A 19,248-nucleotide genomic window follows, 5' to 3' on the forward strand; every position below is an offset into this window, starting at 1 on the left:
TTTGGATGATCAGCCATGGTCTCATTGAATGGCGGAGCAGGCTCGAGGGGCCGAATGGCCTACTCCTGCTCCTATCTTCTATGTTTCTATGATACCGCCTTCAGAACCAGGATTGTAGGTTTTGCATCCAGTAACCAGCCGCAGATGACCACCCCTTGCCCATAGTCTCAAACTTTTAGACAGTTCTCCATTCCGGTATTGGGCAAGTCCGAATTCCTTAAAAGCAGACTCACGTATACTGATAATACACATTGCGCATAACAAATGATAAGAAAGCAGTCCCTTTAAGGAAAGAACTTTTGCCCACAGGTGCTGCCGTTTGACGCGGGATGCTATTTTCAACCCCCAGAAGGGGCATGAGAGCTTTCCTCAGTACCCAACATCCACCAGCTTGCAAGAGATGCTGGGTCGAAGATCAATGACAAAACACAGCTATATATAGGCTAAATTCCTAAGTAATAACTCATGCACACGTGAACTGGTTTGACAGATGGAGAAAATGCTAAATAACTGAGTGACGGGACCAAAGGTTATTGCAACCGAAAAGCTCTTTCTTATTTTCTCACGAGACTCCAATTAATCGTTGGGGAGGAAGACCGAAGCCATTGTCTTTGGCTCCCGACACAGACTCTGGACTCTTGCCACTGTAAGGAGGCACGATTGAGAAAGGGTTACGGGCAAGGGTATTGACTTCAGCATGCAGTGAATCACAGAATCTAGCAAATAGTTACTGTACATAAAATTTACAACACAGAAACTGGCCATTCGGCCCAACAGGTTCATGCTGGTGTTTATGCTCCACACGAGTCTCCTCCCTCCCCTCTTCATCTCTCCCTATCAGATTATCCTTCTATTCCTTTCTCCCTCATGTACTTATCTAACTTCTCCTTAAATGCATCTATACTATTCACCTCAACTACTCCTTTTCCACATTCTAACCTCTCTCTAGGTAAAGGTGTTTCCCTGAATTCCTTATTGGATTTATTAGTGACTATCTTTTATGACATATTTATGATCCCTAGTTTTGGTCTTGCCCTCAAGTGGCAACATCTTCTCTACGTCTACCCTCTCGAACGCCTTCATAATTTTAAAAACCTCTAATCAGGTCAGCTCGCAGCCTTCTCTTTTCTAGAGAATACAGCCCCAACCTGTTCAGTCTTCCCTGTTAGTTATAACCTCTCAGTTCTGATATCACCCGAGCAAATTTTTTTTTTGCACTTTCTCCATATCCTTTTTGTAATATGGAGACCAGAACTGTGCACAGTGGAGACCAGAACTAGTTAAGGCAGAAATCTTCCCTCTCCACCCAAACACTAGAGAGAGAAAGGGGCTGACACTTGTCTCATAGACCTTGAGAGAGAAAACAGAAATGGTACTGCCAGGTACTAGACCTCAGGAAGGAGTGAGAACTTGATAAAGCAAGATGTTTCAAAAATGGAGTCATGCTCGCCCATGTCAATCAATAATATAATTCACCCATTGTTCATGTGTTCGTGTTTTTTTTAATTCGCTTATGGGATCTGGGTGTTGCTGGCAAGGCCGGCATTTATTGCCCATCCCTAGTTGCCCTTGAGAAGCTGGTGGTGAGCCGCCTCTTGAACCGCTGCAGTCCGTGTGGTGAAGGTGCTCCCACAGTGCTGTTAGGTAGGAAGTTCCAGGATTTTGACCCAGCGACGATGAAGGAACGGCGATATACTTCTAAGTCAGGATGGCATGTGACTTGGAGGGGAACTTGGAGGTGGTGGTGTTCCCATGTGTCTGCTGCCCCTTGTCCTTCTAGGTGGAAGAGGTCGCGGCCGAAGAAGCCTTGGCGAGTTGCTGCAGTGCATCTTGTAGATGGTACACACTGCAGCCACAGTACGCCGGTGGTGGAGGGAGTGAATGTTTAAGGTGGTGGATGGGGTGCCAATCAAGCAGGCTGCTTTGTCCTGGATGGTGTCGAGCTTCTTGAGTGTTGTTGCAGCTGCACTCATCCAGGCAAGTGGAGAGTATTCCATCACACTCCTTACTTGTGCCTTGTAGATGGCGGAAAGGCTTTGGGGAGTCAGGAGGTGAGACACTCGCCGCAGAATACCTAGCCTCTGACCTGCTCTTGTTGCCACAGTATTTATGTGGCTGGTCCAGTTAAGTTTCTGGTCAATGGCGACCCCCCAGGATGTTGATGGTGGAGGATTCGACGTATAGCTTAGAGATAGAAAACAGAACATGTGAACAAATCGTGATCAGGCCTTGCTCGGCATGTCTATTAAGAGCGTTTTGATTAGTAATTTATAGTCAAGGAAAGGTATAAAAGTAGCAAATTGTAATGGGAATTTTGATTTGAAGGATTGGGCAACCTGAATACTGAGCTCAGAGCTGTTACACGCTCAAATCCCCAATCATCAGGTGCGATTGTAAGTAATATATTCTGAATAAATCTATGAGAGCTTGACCTTAATGTTTCTAGAACCATGCTGGTTATGTGGAATGTATAAGTCATCTAACTATTAATAAAAAACATTCGCTAACACTACCGACTGCGTCTCCCTCTCCAGTCACCGTCTCAGGCTGAACCAGACTGTTTGCAACGTCGACCCTGAGCTGTGCATCCAACCCCAAAATCCTCTCCATCACAAAGACCTCATACTTCCACCTCCATCATATCACCTGGCTCTGCTCCAACCTCAATGCATTTGCCACTGAAACTCTGATACATGCCAGTGTCATCTTCAGACTCAATTACTGCGATGCTTTCCTGGCCGGCCTCCCATCCTCCACTCTCCATAAATTTCAGCTCGTCCCAAACCAAAAGTGTGGCAGAAACAGATGAAAATGGTCTTCTGAATATTAGTTGGTGCAAAACATTACTGCCAAGTGATGTAAGAAAACTACTAGGCACTTGGTCTAAGCGTTAAACAAAGCTTTAATCAACTGTTTTACAACATGGAGGTCTAGTTGTGTCCTTCACTAGTTCCTGTTAAGAATGTCCTGCGCAAGCTGGGCCCATGCCCGAGTCTTTATACTCTCCCTGGACAGCGCCACCCGTAGGCCGCTCAGTATTATTTCATAAGTCTTCCTTTCATGAATGACTGATTCATGTCACCAAGTAAAACAGTATAGCTTTGACACACATTTCTTCGGCAGCACCTCCCAAACCCGCGACCCCTTCCACCTAGAAGGACAAGGGCAGCAGGAGCATGGGAACACCACCACTTCAGAGTTCCCCTCCAAGTCACACACCATCCTGGCTTAGAAGTATATTGGCCGATCGTTTATCGTCGCTGTGTCAAAATCCTGGAACTCCCTCCCTAACAGCACTGTGGGAGCACCTTCACCACACGGACTGCAGCGGTTCAAGAAGGCGGCTCAGCACCACCTTCTCAAGGGGCAATTAGGGATGGGCAATAAATGCTGGGCCTTGCCAGCGACACCCACATCCCATAAACAAACAAAAAAAAACACTGAGATCACAATATAAAGTAAAATTAAAACATTTTACCTATTCACACACATCTATATGGAGAGTTTTTCCACTGTCCATAGAGATTGGCAAAATCTAACTGAACTGATCAACAACTGGAATCATTAGGCAGATGTGGAATGTTTCAGCAACAAGGCAATTGAGTTCTCATGGCACTCATTATCTTCTAATGCTGCTGGGCTCTTCCTGCAGCCCTCATATCCTTTCCAGGTTGTTGCAGTGTCTTCGGGCTCTCTCAGAACCTCATTGGTTTAGTTGGGGAGCGCTGCAGTCTACTCCATCTTTGAAGGTCACCGCCAATCAGTGGCCTCCTAATCCCAGAAAGGTTTGGGTCTGGGCTTCCTCCTACACACGGGAGCAGCTTCACCACAACAGAGTCAGATCATGATCTCTGACATCAGCCATCCAACTTCTTTGTCAGCCAGTGGCTCAGTGGGCAGCACCCTCGCCTCTGAGTCTAAAGGGTTGCGGGTTCAGAGTCCCACTCCAGAGACTTGAGCATGAAAATCTAGGCTGACACTCCCAGTGCAGTACTGAGGGAGTGCTGCACTGTTGGAGGTGCCGTCTTTTGGATGAAATGTTAAACCGAGTCTCAGGTGGACGTAAAGGATCCCACTATTTCGAAGATGAGCAGGGTTGTTTGTCCTGGGCCAATATTTATCCCTCAACCATCATCACTAAAACAGATTATCTGGTGATTGTCACATTGCTGTTTGTGGGAGCTTGCTGTGCGCAAATTGGCTGCTGCATTTTCTACATTACAACAGTGACTACACTTCAAAAAGTACTTCATTGATTGTAAAGCGCTTTGGGACAACCTGAAAGACAATATATTTTGTTTTCCCCTGGTTGTGCCTCCAAAGCCCAGCAGTTGAGATCTGAAACGTGACGAATTCTCTTTCAAAATGGTCCAATATTGTTTGGTAACGCTCCTGTGAAGCGCCTTGGGACGTTTAACTACGTTAAAGGCGCTATATAAATACAAGTTGCTGTTGTATATAAATGCAGGTTCTTTCGATCAGCATTTGGACGCAGGGAGGTGATCGCGACCCTAATTAGTCACGTATTTATCGCCAATGCACAGCACCACAGGGTGCAGGGACGCAGGGTTGATCATAGCGTCCGGCAAGTTTCAGATCTCAACCGCTGGGCTTTGGGAGGCACAACCAGGGGAAAGCATCAAGTAACATGAGGAGAGGGAAAAATAGATGGGGGGGGGGGGGTCCCCTCAAAGGGCAGAGGCCGAGTGGTTTCGGGAGTGACCTGGGAGTTGGCTACCCAGCCTAGTGGTATGTGACACGAAGGACACATTACTGGTAAAAGATGAAGGTCAGAAGGGAGTAACATGCCATGAAAAACAAAAACTAGTTTTATTTTTTTTTTAAAACAAGCCAAATCCATTCATTACAACGTTTACCAACACAGGTGCATATATAGTCCAGGTTACATTAAACATGTATCCCTCGGTCAGCCAGGCTAAAAAGACTCAATCACAGGAACCAGTTTATCAAACAGAAGAGCCTCTGCAGGTTATAGTAACATATTCTCGACACTGTGGGTGTTAGTCACCACGCCACCTCCAGGGGCTTAACCTGGGTTTCAGCTCGTTCTGTTCAGACAACATCCTGCTGGCTTCTGAATGTGAGAGAGAGAAAAGAGAAAGAAGGGAAGAGAGGATAGAGCGAGGGAAAGCGAGAGAGAACGCACGAGAGAGAGAAAGAAAGACTTGCATTTCTACAGCACCTTTCAGGGCCACCGGACTTCCCAAAGTGCTTTACAGTCAATGAAGTATTTTTTGAAGTGCAGTCACTGTTGTAATGTAGGGAAACGCGGCAGCAAATTTGCGCACAGCAAGCTCCCACAAACAGCAATGTGATAATGCCCAGATAATCTGTTTTTGTGATGTTGATTGAGGGATAAATATTGGCCCCAGGACACCGGGGAGAACTCCCCTGCTCTTCTTTGAAATAGTGCCATGGGATCTTTTATGTCCACCTGAGAGAGCAGACGGGGGCCTCGGTTTAACATCTCATCTGAAAGACGGCACCTCCAACAGTACGGCGCTCCCTCAGCACTGCACTGGAGTGTCAGCCAAGTACCTCTGGAGTCGGACTTGAATCCACAACCTTCTGAGAGAGAGGGAGAGAGAAAGAAAAAGAGAGAGACACACATAATATAAAACAGACAGAGCACAAGCCAGGCCGCATTTCTTTCATGTATCCATGAGTCAAGAATCGCCAGGGTTGTGACCTCATTTCACTTGCATCATTCTCAATGCCCCATAGCCGTCTCCCGCCTATTGTTTATTCTCTTTGTTCCCACGTAGCCATTGTATAATGGTTCTAAAATATCTGCATAGTTCCTCTGGGACAAGCAGGGCTGCATTCCCTCCCTCTCACTGAGATCTAAAATAAGGAACAGTTCATCCAACCCAACCAACTGAACAGCTCGCTGCTAATTAACTCATTAGAGAAAACAGCAGCACTCCACTCAAGCTAACAAACAAGGCACAGGCATTTTCTTAATGTTCACGCAGTCGTTTCCAAAGACTTATTTCTGTCTGATGCACTCACCTTTAATGTCTTCAATATCAGGTTCATCTGACGGTGTTGGTGGTTTTTGATGTGCATTTACAGTTGCCAAATCCAAACCCGCCCCCATATGTAAACAGGGCGAAGAAGACTTGGTACCAAGGGAGCCAACGCATTGATGGAACTACTTCCCCAATGGTATAGTGGTATCAGTCTATCCTGGCTTCAGTCAGCTCTCTTGGTGCCTACATTTGTGTAAACAACAACATTCACTGCACTACAAAGTAATTCATCATCTGTGAAGTGCTTTGGATTGTTTTCTTTCTTTGCAAGATGTGATCAGGCACTGCACAAGTGGGACAAATCAGGCACGTTTTGGGATTTCCGACCTTGCCACAGCGGCGGATGTGAGGGCGAGAGCTTGGTGTAACGTCTGTTAAAAATGGAACTATTGAGCTAAGCGAGAGATTTTTGTACACTAAGGGAATCGAGGGATTTGGGGATTGGGCGGGCAGGTGGAGTTGCGGTCGAAGATCAGTCATGGATCTTACTGAATGGCGGAGCAGGCTCGAGGGGCCGAATGGCCGACTCCGGCTCCTACGTCTTATGTTCTTATTTTATGTTATTAAACTTAGCTCTTAGTGGGGGTTGCCTGCACAGGACGGCAGGGCTGGGAGATATAGATTACGATTCAGACAGGGTGTCCAAACCAATGTGCTGCAGACAGTAAATAAATGGTGACGTAAGAAAACTACTAGGCACTTGGCCTAAGCGTTAAACAAAGCTTTAATCAACTGTTTTACAACATGGAGATCGAGTTGTGTCCTTCACTAGTTCCTGTTAAAGAATATCCTGCGCAAGCTGGGCCCGTGCCCGAGTATTTATACTCTCCCTGGACAGCGCCACCCGTAGGCCGCTCAGTATTATTTCATAAGTCTTTCTTTCATGAATGACTGATTCATGTCAAATGGTTTAACATTCATGTGATTGTTCACACTTATTTCTGCTGCGACAACTCAATTCATTTGAAAGCAGCAGGGGTCATTGCCAAGTTTGGCTGGTGGGTGCTGCTCTTGGGTGGGGAATAGTGCGTTTGACCGAAAGCTACCACTGGGAGTCAGGCTGACTAGAGAAAGAACAGCAGCTTGCAGCGGGGAGAGGAGGCCCTTCCCTGGGGCTTAAGGCCAAATTGCAGGGTTCAGTTTCCCATAGCCAGTAGTTGTAGAGAAGGTAAGATCATTCTGAAGAGACAAGCGAGGCAGTGCACCAATGTGGAGTAGCATGGCATGTTTATTATTTTCTTTCTGCGGGTGAAAGAGGCTAAAGCTGAGTGGAATGAGTGAGTCTTGATTACCATTCGCGAGAGTTTAGAAGAATGAGAGGGAATCTCATTGAAACGTATAAAATTCTGACCGGGCTAGGCAGACTGGATGCAGGGAGGATAGCGGGGGAGTCCAGAACCAGGGGTCGCAGTCTAAGGATAAGGGGTAAGCCATTTAGGACTGAGATGAGGAGGAATTTCTTCACCCAGAGAGTGGTGAACCTGTGGAATTCTCTACCACACAAGGCAGTTGAGGCCAATTCATTAAATATATTCAAGAAGGAGTTAGATATATTTCTTAAGGCTAAAGGGGCCAAGGGATATGGGGAGAAAGCAGGGACAGAGTACTGAATTTGGATGATCAGCCATGATCTCATTAAATGGCGGAACAGGCTCGAGGGGCCGAATGGCCTACTCCGGCTCCTATCTTCTATGTTTCTATGTTTCCCCTGGCTGGGGAGCGGGGGGGAGTCTAGAATGAGGGGTCACAGTCTCAGGAAACGGGGTAGGACATTTAGGACTGAGATGAGGAGAAATTTCTTCACTCAGAGGGTGGTGAACCTGTGGAATTCTCTACCACAGAAGGCTGTGGAGGCCAAGTCACTGAATATATTTAAGGAGGAGATAGATAGATTTATAGACACAAAAGACATCAAGGGGTATGGGGAGAGAGCGGGAATGTGGTATTGAGATAGAGGATCAGCCGTGATCATATTGAATGGTGGAGCAGGCTCGAAGGGCCGGAATGGCCGACTCCTGCTGCTATTTCTCTATGTTTCTATTGGTCATCTGTACACTCACGTGCTGTGAACGAAAGCAGCTTATAACGTTGCATATCCCATCAAGTGTTCCCTCAGTCCACCTTTGGAGAGATTGAAGAAATGCGCGTGCGAAAGGCACGGTCCGGTTCACAAGGACGTGCTACTGTTCCACCCCTGGAGTATGCAATCGTGCAATTCGCTGCAGAGCAGTGTGAGTCAACTCCCGTAACAGTAAAGCACCCTTACGGGAGCATTTGACGCTGTTGACCTCGAGCTGGCACCAATGGCAGATCTGAATTCATAGCAAATCTTTCCATTTTCACTCTCTCGGCAAAGGAATAGGCCTGTGCCTGCAAATCTCCCACTCCGTGAACACATTAACACCTGGCTGAAATCGGCTTATGATGGGCCCGTGACGTTGGGCGGACAACGCCACAGGGTGGGGAAAGTGACTGGTCACTGCCAGCCCCCCCTCCCCCATTCATGTATACATCAGTGTATACGGTGCAGCACACAAAGTGTACGCAGAAACAACTACGGGAATATCTGGGCAAGCGCAAATCATTCACTGAACCATATTTACACTTGTGAAAATCACATTTGCACCTTTCAAACAAGAAATAGTTCACTGGGTCCGCATTGCGACTCTGGGAGGAGCTCTTCAGACACTGGGAGAAGGCGATTGAGGAGGATTCTTGCGATGACTCTCCCTGTGGCAGACAGCAGGGAAACTCCTCTGTAATTATCGCAATCAGACTTGTCACCTCTCTTGAAGATGGTCACAATTACGGCATCTCTGAGATCCCCTGGCATGCTCTCCTCCGGCGCCGAACACTTCCGAGTCCCTTCGCCGGGAGCAAGCAGAAGCAGCGCACGTCAACCCAAGCACCCCCTCCTTCAACCACCGTCTGCCCCACCTGTGACAGAGACCGCAGGTCCCGCATTGGACACATCAGTCACCTGACAACTCATTTTTAATGTGGAAGCAAGTCATCCTCGGTTCCGAGGGACTGCCTAAGAAGTAGAAGTTCACTGGGTTCTTTTATGTTCATCTGAGAGGGCGAGACGGGCCACGGTTTAATGTCTCATCTGAAAGACAGCCAGCGACTGAGATCTGAAACTTGCCAGGCGTTGTGATCAACCCTGTGGTGCTGTGCATTGGTGGTAAATATGTTACTAATTAGGGTCGCGTTCTTGCAAATGAATGAACTTGCATTTATATAGTGCCTTTCACCTCAAGATGATCCAAAGCGCTTTACAGCCAATGAAGTACTTTTTGAAATGTAGACACTGTTGTAATGTAGGAAATGCAGCAGCCAATTTGCGCACAGCAAACTCCCACAAACAACAATGAGATAATGACTAGATCATCTATATTTTAGTGATATTGCTTGAGAGAGAAATATTGGGGAGAACTCCCCTGCTCGTATTTGATTAGGGCCATGTTTTTTTTATGCCCCTCTGAGAGCGCAGATGGGGCCTCACTTTTTTTTTATTGCTCGTTCCTGGGATCTGGGCGTCGCTGGCAAGGCCAGCATTTATTGCCCATCCCTAATTGCCCTTGAGAAGGTGGTGGTGAGCCGCCTTCTTGAACCGCTGCAGTCCGTGTGGTGAAGGTGCTCCCACAGTGCTGTTAGGGAGGGAGTTCCAGGATTTTGACCCAGCGACGATGAAGGATCGGCCGATATATTTCCAAGTCAGGATGGCGTGTGTGACTTGGAGGGGAACTTGGAGGTGGTGGTGGTCCCATGCGCCTGCTGCCCTTGTCCTTCAAGGTGGAAGAGGTCACGGGTTTGGGGGGTGCTGCTGAAGAAGCCATGGCGAATTGCTGCAGTACAAGATGGCTGCTTCGACAGTGCGGCGCTCCCTCAGTACTGCACTGGCAGTATCAGCCTGGATTTTTGTACTCAAGTCTCTGGAGTGGGGCTCGAACCCACAGCCTTTTGACTCAGAGGCGAGCGTGTGACCCACTGAGCCACAGAGCCACCCTCCCAAGCAGGAGCAGACATGGCAAGGCATCCAAGGGACATTCAGTTCTGCACAGGCATAAACAGCCTGCTATTACCCAGTGGACACCGTCCCTACTAAAGCCCCTGGGTTTTTCCATATGTCCGGACTTTGGTTGTACACAACTCCTGCAGCATTCTTGTTATGTGATATGGAAATGTAGTCATTGATAGGATCAACAACAAGGTTGTTTGGAGGCTGCATTTCTTACTTACAATTCAAACCGGGTTCCTAACCTAACAATATTTTTGCACTGAGTGCTTTTTGTGTTCAAATCGGTGAAGGGTGAAAATGGTAGATTTACAATCACGGTGTCACCATCAATCACTCCCAGGTCAGGTACAGTGTGAGGTTAGAGAGAGAGCTAAAGCTCTCTCTCTCTCTCTCTCTCTCTCCACACCACAACAAAAATATGCCTCAACCCCAAAAATCTGAAGAGCAACCGCTACCGCACGAGGGTGACGTTTTTTATTTCCCACAACAGCTGTCCTGCAGCCGTTCTGCGCGTGAGTGCCAATTCTGTGCCAATTTGCCGTCAAATTAAGATCAGTTCGTGCGCTGAGAGTCCGCATCCACTGGGAAGCTGGATTGAATCAGCTCAAACGTGTGTCATGCACAGCCAGCAGCGCCATCAGTCTGGGCTGGATTTACAGCAAGAGGAGCAGCTTAGTCGTTAAACACGCTGTTATAAATCTCATCATCATGAAGAAATGACTCAGGAAATAACACTGGGCGGCCAGCTGGTGGCGCCGTCCAAGGAGTATAAATACTCGGGCGTGGGCCCAGCTTGCCCTGGGACATTTTGTAAAACAGGGACTAGTGAAGTACAACTAGACCTCCATGTTTTTAATCAACTTGATATCGACTCCACGCTCTGGGTGATTTCGGGAACAGCCTTGCTTTATACTCAAACCAAGTGCGTAGTGAGTTTTATTACGTCACACGCTTCTTAAATTCTCACGATGGGTTCCCCAGTGTTCTTCTGAGCGGCGGTGTCTGTAATGATCAGTAACCTGTCATTCTGGAATGGTACACTAGGTGGTGCTGTATGTATTTAAGAGTGGGCTACCCAGGATGCACTAGGCTACCCACAAGGCAGCAGTCAAGATGGAGGCCTCTACAGATACTGTACCTAGTCCACATGTGCTCAATAAAGTGTCTAGCAAAAGCTAGCTGTTCTTAATAAAAACGACTAGTTATTAATGAACATAACATTTGATTTTGTGTCTGACATGGGCAGCGCAGCAGTGACCATACTCACATGAACATCCACGTCTTCTTCAGTAGAGCTCACATGACTCTGGCGTATGCTCTGTAGCACTTTAGTCAGTCTCTCATTGTGTTCTTTCAGTGTGGAGCCCCAGATGATGATGTCATCAACATAGACCCGAACTCCTTCCAGACCTTCAATTATGTGTTCCATCGCTCTATGAAAGATTTCAGATGCAGATATTATCCCGAAAGGCATTCTGAGGAAACAATACCTGCGAAATGGTGAAGACGTGGATGTTCATGTGAGTATGGTCACTGCTGCGCTGCCCGTGTCAGACACAAAATCAAAGCAAATAGCAGAAGAAACAGTAAAAGATACAGTATTACAAACAGTAATAGAGAACATTCATCATGGTTGGCCAAAAGGTTCCTGTCCAAAATATTTTCACATACGGTCAGAATTGAGTGTCGCAAGTGGACTATTACTAAAACAGGACAGAATAGTCATTCCACAGGCTCTACGTCAAGACGTGCTCAAAAGGATTCATGAGGGACACCTCGGAATTGAAAAATGCAAAAGGAGAGCAAGAGACACTGTTTATTGGCCTGGTATAAATAAGGACATTGAGAACATGATAGGCAAATGTGAGACATGTCAGAAACACCAAAACAAACAAGCAAAGGAACCAATGATAGTAGCTGACATACCAACAGCACCATGGCAAAAGGTTGGTATGGACCTTTTTCATTTAAATGGTAAAGACTATCTAATAGTGATTGACTACTATTCTAACTATCCTGAGATGGCGCTGCTCTCAAGCACCACAGCAAGCAGTGTCATAATGCATATGAAATCCATCTTTGCCAGACATGGAATTCCCAGGATTGCCGTTAGCGACAATGGTCCGTGCTTCAACTGTAAGGAGTGGCAACAGTTTGCAGCACATTATGACTTTCAACACATCACATCCAGTCCTTTGTATGCTCAGTCGAATGGTAAGGCAGGGAAAGGTGTTCAAGTTCTCAAGCAGCTACTGAAGAAAGTGGCAGAAAGCAAGTCTGATCCTTATCTCACCCCGCTGAGCTACCGAGCCTCACCTTTAGACTCTGGTTCTTCACCTGCTGAACTCCTAATGGGTCGCAAGTTGCGTACCACGCTACCCTGCTGTGCAAAAGAAAAGCAGAGTAACGAACTGAGACAGAGACTTCAACTGTTAAAGCTGAAACAGAAATCATACTATGACAAGTCATCCAAAACTCTGAAACCATTGACAAGGGATGATGTTGTCAGGATTGAGGATCCAGATGCATGGAACAGGAAAGCTACAGTTCTTGAGGAAGTAGGACCAAGGTCATACACTGTTAGAACTGAGGAAGGACAGATTCTCAGGAGGAACCGCCGTTCCCTCCTAAAAACACAAGGAAGGACAGATTCTCAGGAGGAACCGCCGTTCCCTCCTAAAAACACAAGAGACTATCGAAGAGCAAATCGATGACAATGCCACAACTGAATCTTGTCACTCACCACCAGAACAATCTGACACAAATACACATACAGGCTCTCATGAAAACACATCAGACTTACCTGTGCTGAGAAGATCCACACGTGATGTAAAAAAGCCTGATAGACTTAATCTTTGAGTACAAAGAAAACTACATTGAAAATGTATTGACTGTTGAAGATGTTTATGTTGTTATTGATTGATATTGATTGATACTGATTTTGTTTAACCTCAAAGAAAGGGGGATGTAATGATCAGTGACCTGTCATTCTGGAATGGTACACTAGGTGGTGCTGTATGTATATAAGAGCGGGCTACCCAGGATGCACTAGGCTACCCACAAGGCAGCAGTCAAGATGGAGGCCTCTACAGATACTGTGCCTAGTCCACATGTGCTCAATAAAGTGTCTAGCAAAAGCTAGCTGTTCTTAATAAAAACGACTAGTTATTAATGAACATAACAGTGTCTGTCCAATGTTTAAAGTTGAAATGCAAACTCTCACACCTGTGGCTGTGTATCAATGTGCTGATACTGTCGGTGCGCCTGTACCGTCGTGGGCTTGCACCCCGCGTCCCTGAACCCAACCAAACAGTGACGGTGCCGTGAGGTTCTGGAGGTGAGGTGGGGAAATGCCATCGCTGGGTAGTTATAGGGCCTTACAGGCATAGGACTGTTGGCACTGCCCCCGAGTGGGCCACGCACGGGTCACACTGGGGAGATTGTGAGGCAGGGCAAGCCATTTGCAATTCCAATACGACCTTTTGCTGTAACCTGCAAAAAAACTGTGAGAAGGGAAGAAGGGTCCAAACATGAACTGGAGGGAGGAGGCCGGAGGGAGGGAATGCCTCTGTAAATAGGGTGCGACCACTGAGCCGTGGCTAACACTCTACTCTCTGCTCCAGGGGTCAGTTGAGCCTTCAATCCAGATTTAGGCTTCATTAACACTATACTGGGGTTGGAAGCATAGTGGTTATGTCATTGGACTAGTAATCCAGAAGTCTGGACTTAATGATCAGATGACATGTGACATGAATCAGTCATTCATGAAAGAAAGACTTATGAAATAATACTGAGCGGCCTGCGGGTGGCGCTGTCCAGGGAGAGTATAAATACTCAGGCATGGGCCCAGCTTGCGCAGGACATTCTTAACAGGAACTAGTGAAGGACACAACTAGACCTCCATGTTGTAAAACAGTTGATTAAAGCTTTGTTTAACGCTTAGACCAAGTGCCTAGTACAGGAAACTTTGAGCTATCCGGAAGTTGAATGTCCGGCAACTTTGATCTAACGGCAGAAATCAGCAGCCGTTTTGGTTAGGTGTTTTTTTTTCTCCTATCATTCTTTTCACAGGCAGGCTCTGGAAAGTGTCTCTGTATCTTAGCAACAGCTTCAGAGACGCTTCCAAGCTACTGGGCCGAGTGTTTACAAGCTGTTGCTGAGCAACAGTGTTTGTGGTCAGATACTGCGATGAAAAGCTCCTATCTGATAACATTGACGCTGGTCTATCTGGAGTTTTTTAAAAAATGGCAGCAGCTCGGTCCCATGGGTGCCGGATAGCACAAAGTTTCCTGTAGTTTTCTTACGTCAACATGTGTTCAAATCCCACCATGGCAGCTGGGGAATTTAAATTCAGTCAATTAAATAAAAACCTGGAATTAAAAAGCTAGAATCAGTAATGGTAATCATGAAAAATTGTTGTAAAAACCCATCTGGTTCACTAATGTTCTTTAGGGAAGGAAATCTGTCGTCCTTATGTTGTGACTCCAGACCCACAGCAATGTGGATGACTCTTAACCTGCCCCCTGATAATGGCCCAGCGAGCCACTCAGTTGTATTTAAGAAGGTGGCTCACCACCACCTTCTCGAGGGCAATAAATGCTGGCCGCTCTGGCGATGGCCACACCCTTGAATGAAAAAATAAAATAACCGCAGTGTCACACCAACGCTGCAGTTTTAGTCTAAATAACTATTACTGCAAGTGGGTTCATAGCATTAGGCAGCCTGCTGGTGGTGCTCTTTCCCAACAGTGGCAGGAACTCCCTGGTTGGTGGTGCTGGTTTCGATCTTACGCTGGAGTTAACTATGCCCAACAGCACTGCCATCAGGCATGCTGGAGTAACACAACACCAACACAGAAAAAAAGGCCGGAATGATGGAAGCGGGGCACCTAATCCAGCGGACGTAATTTACTAGGATTTTCAGAAAGCTTTGATAAAGCTACACACGCCGGTTTTAATGAAGAAGATTAAGGCCCAAGAGTTCATCGTAACTTAACTAGCTGGCTTAGCAATGGGTTTCGGAAACTGGCGAGAAGTGGAAAGCGCGCGATGGGGACTGAGTGACTGGTGGAAGCCACAGGATCTTTTCTGGTTTCTTTCCTACTCACACTATGCGGCATGACATGGCGGAGGGCACCCCTTGTGAATCAAAGTTTGTTGCTGACACCAAGCTAGATGGTCAAGAGATTAAGTACTGAATGAGAGGGACCGACAGCATTCCAAGGGACTTGGACCAATTTAAGGTATTTGGCGAAAGGACCACAGGCGGCAGGAGGAAATATTTTTTCACACAACAAAGACTTGCATTTCTATAGCGCCTTTCATGACCACTGGACGTCCCAAAGCGCTTTACAGCCAATGAAGTACTTTTTAAAGTGTAGTCACTGTTGTAATGTGGGAAACGCAGCAGCCAATTTGCACACAGCAAGCTCCCACAAACAGCAATGTGATAATGACCAGATCATCTGTTTTTGTTATGTTGGTTGAGGGATAAATAATAGCCACCTGCTCTTCTTCGAAATAGTGCAATGGGATCTTTTACGTCCACCCGAGAGAGCAGAGAGGGCCTTGTTTAACGTCTCATCCAAAAGACAGCACCTCTGCCAGTGCAGCACTCCACTGGAGTGTCAGCCTAGATTTTTGTGCTCGAGTTCCTGAAGTGGGACTTAGAACCCACAACTTTCTGACTCAGGGGCAAGTGTGCTACCCACTGAGCCACTGGCTGACACAGCAAGTAAGTTGTGATCTGGAATGCACTGCTTGAAAGGACAGTGGGTGCAGATTCAACAATAACTTTCAAAAGGGAATTGCATAAATACTTGAAGTGGAAAATTTTACAGGGCTATGGGAGAAGTGGAATTAACTGGAAAACTCTTTCAAAGAGCCGGCACAGGCACGATGGGCCAAATGGCCTCCTTCTGTGCTGTATCATTCTATGATTCCATGCCGCTTTGATTCTATGAATTAAGTGAATGGGTAAAGGAATACAGATGAGCTTTAATGTGGTACATGATGAAGGAATGGCCTTCGCAAGGGCTGACATAATGTGGGTGTGATTGTTGGAAGTATTCAGTCAGTGTGCAGATAACCCTAAAATACATGAAAAACACTTGACTGCAAGTCAAAACAAGTTTGCCTAACCTTGCATAGATTGACTGGTCAGGCCACGGTTGGAATATTGTGTGGGGTTTTCCTACAAAACAACATTGATACACTGAGAAGGGCTTCGACATGAGCAGCTAGGATTTTTAGAACATTATAGCTCCAGGTTAGGAACAGGGACCCTTGGAGAAGGTTTTACTCGAACGGTACCAGAGATGAGGGACTTCGGTTATGTGGAGAGGCTGGAGAAGCTGGGATTGTTCTCCTCAGAGCAGAGAAGATTAAGGGGAGATTTAATTGAGGTGTTCGATATTATGAGTGGATTTGATAGAGTAAATAAGGAGAAACTGTGGCAGGAGAGATGGCAACCAGAGGAAACAGATTTAAAGATACAGGAAACTTTGGTTTATCCAGAGGTTAACTGTCCGGAATGCTCGATCCACCGGCAAAAATCAGGAGCCGTTTCGTTAGGTTTTTTTTCTTTTCGTTGCTTTTTTTTCACCAGTCAGGCTCTGCAAGGTCTCGCTGAAGCTGTTGCTAAGCTACAGAGATGCTTGCAAGGTACGGCCGACTGTTTAGAAGCTGTTGCTAAGCAACGGGGTCTGTTGCTAAGCAACAGGGTTTGTTGCCAGATACAGAGCTCAAAAGCTCCGTATGTTTCAACATTAGCGCTGGTTTGTCCGGCAGTTTCGATGGGACGGCAACAGCTCGGTCCCGTCGGTGCCGGATAGCACAAAGTTTCCTGTAATTGGCAAAAGAACCAAAGGGGAACTAGGGAGAATTTTTTTTATGCAGCGAGTTGTTGTGATCTGGAACACGCTGCTTGAAAGGGCGGAGGAAGCAGATTCAATAATAACTTTCAAAAGAGAGTTAGATAAATACCTAAAAAGGAAACATTTGCAGGGAGAAGGGGAAAGAGCAGGGGGGGAGTGGGACTAATTGGAGAGCTCTTTCAAAGAGCCGGCACAGGTATAACGGGCCGAGTGGCCTCCTCTTGTGCTGGATCGAGGGTTCAGACAAAAGCAGCGAGGATGATTGCTGGAACATTTCAGCTCCAGGTTACGAACAGAGACATGCAGAACTGAACTCCATTGGAGGAAAGAGAACGAGGGGAGATGCGATCCAAATTTTTTAAAATGTTGGGAAGAATGGGTGGCAGGAGATTTAAAATGAACAGGAAACACAGAACCTGAGCACGCAAGCGCAAGATTAACAGGTCACGGGCAAGACTTGGGATTCGGATTGTGTACGGAGTGGTGGATATCTGGAGGAGGCTCCCAGCTCAGGCAGTTGCCCTATTAACGTGAATATTTGGTTAACAAGACGATTAAGGATTAGGAGGAAAAATACAGGTAAATGAGCCCCCAATGACCCCAAACTTTACAATGATACTAATAGCAAGGAAGAAAGAATTTGCAATAGATAGTGCCTAATCATATTCTCAGGACATCCCAAATCATTTCATTTTCAATGAATTATTTTTGAACTGTATTTACTCTTGCTGTTTGGGAAATAAGAGCATAAGAAATAAGAGCAGGAGTTGGCCATTCGGCCCCTCGAGCTCAACTCCACTTTCCCGCCCGATCCCCATATCCCTCGATTCCCCTAGAGTCCAAAAATCTATCGATCTCAGCCTTGAATATACTCAATGACTGAGCCTCCACAGCCCTCTGGGGTAGAGAATTCCCAAGATTCACCACCCTTTGAGTGAAGAAATTCCTCCTCCTCTCAGTCCTAAATGGCCGACCCTTTATCCTGAGACTGTGCCCCTAGTTCTAGACACTCCAGCCAAGGGGAAACAGCCTCTCAGCGTCTACCCTGTCAATCCCCTCAGAATCTTGTATGTTTCAATGAGATCACCTCTCATTCTTCTAAACGCCCGGGAATATAGGCCCAATCTACACAATCTCTCATCATAGGTCGGCCCTCTCATTCCAGGGATCAATGGACCTCGCAATATCAATAGTAGAATTAACAGTAGGAGGTCAGTGATTATACACTGTGTACATGAAGTGGTTGAATACAATGCACCGGGCGTGTGCAGTGACATTATCATCTTATATATCCTGTACATGAAGAATAAATAACCGAGTATCATTTAAGTACCACATGTGAAACATGGTTGGTCGTGTCGCGTTTTTGGACTGGATTTTTTCTTACAGCAAGATTACAGGAATCCACTTCACACATCGGCCACTAGATGGAGTCTGAGCGCTGATCTGTAAAAAAGGAAAAAGACTTGAAATTATACAGCGCCTCTCGCGACCTCAGGACGTCCCAAAGCGCTTTACAGCCAATATAGTAGTTCTGAAGTGTCGTCACTGTTGTAATGTAGGAAATGCGGCAGCCAGTTTGCGCACAGCAAGCTCCCACAAACAGCACTGTGATAATGACCAGATCATCTGTTTTTAGTGATGTTGATTGTGGGATAAATATTGGCCCCAGGACACCGGGGAGAACTCCCCCTGCTCTTCTTCGAAATAATGGGATCTTTTACGCCCACCTGAGAGAGCAGACGGGGCCTCGGTTTAATGTCTCATCTGAAAGAGGGCACCTCCGACAGCGCGGCACTCCCTCAGCACTGCACTGGAGTGTCAGCCTGGATTTTTGTGCTCTAGTCTGTGGAGTGGGGACTTAGAACCCACAATCTTCTGATTCAGAGCTGAGAGTGCTGCCCACTGAGCCACGGCTGACAGCAGAAAATGAAGGAAAATGACTTCCCATGATGAGAAACATAGACCTGGAAATTATTGTGGCGTTTTAGGATGACATTCGTTTGCCCGCTGTTTTAGTGGAGGTGTTAACTTTAAATCACAACTGTGTAGCTTAGCAACTTCACGTGAATATGTTAAGAGTTTGAACGCTATTACTGCAATGATGTAATTTCCAAACCCAATAGGGGAAACACACCTCCACAGTCTCACTGAAATCCTCTTCAGCTGTGTTGTGGCTCTCATAGAAACATAGAAACATAGAAGATAGGAGCAGGAGTAGGCCATTCGGCCCCTCGAGCCTGCTCCGCCATTTAATGAGATCATGGCTGATCATCCAAATTCAGTACCCTGTCCCTGCT

General features: G+C 46.5%; 1 long non-coding RNA gene across 2 annotated transcripts in view; it reads right to left on the reverse strand.

The window, feature by feature from the left end:
* Positions 1-11,899: 11,899 nt before the first annotated feature.
* The window catches only part of LOC147099548 (uncharacterized), a 72,425-nt gene continuing 65,076 nt past the window's right edge, over positions 11,900-19,248 (reverse strand). For both annotated transcript variants that reach the window (XR_015073939.1, XR_015073940.1), the window contains exons 2-3: positions 18,282-18,394; positions 11,900-12,457 (exon numbers count right to left, since the gene is read on the reverse strand). This is a non-coding gene — a long non-coding RNA (uncharacterized LOC147099548). The remainder of the gene's footprint in view (positions 12,458-18,281; positions 18,395-19,248) is intronic.

The sequence above is a fragment of the Somniosus microcephalus genome, chromosome 28 (genome assembly GCF_052327205.1).
Source record: "Somniosus microcephalus isolate GS21.2 chromosome 28, FLI_Smic_1.0, whole genome shotgun sequence".
NCBI lineage: Eukaryota > Metazoa > Chordata > Chondrichthyes > Squaliformes > Somniosidae > Somniosus > Somniosus microcephalus.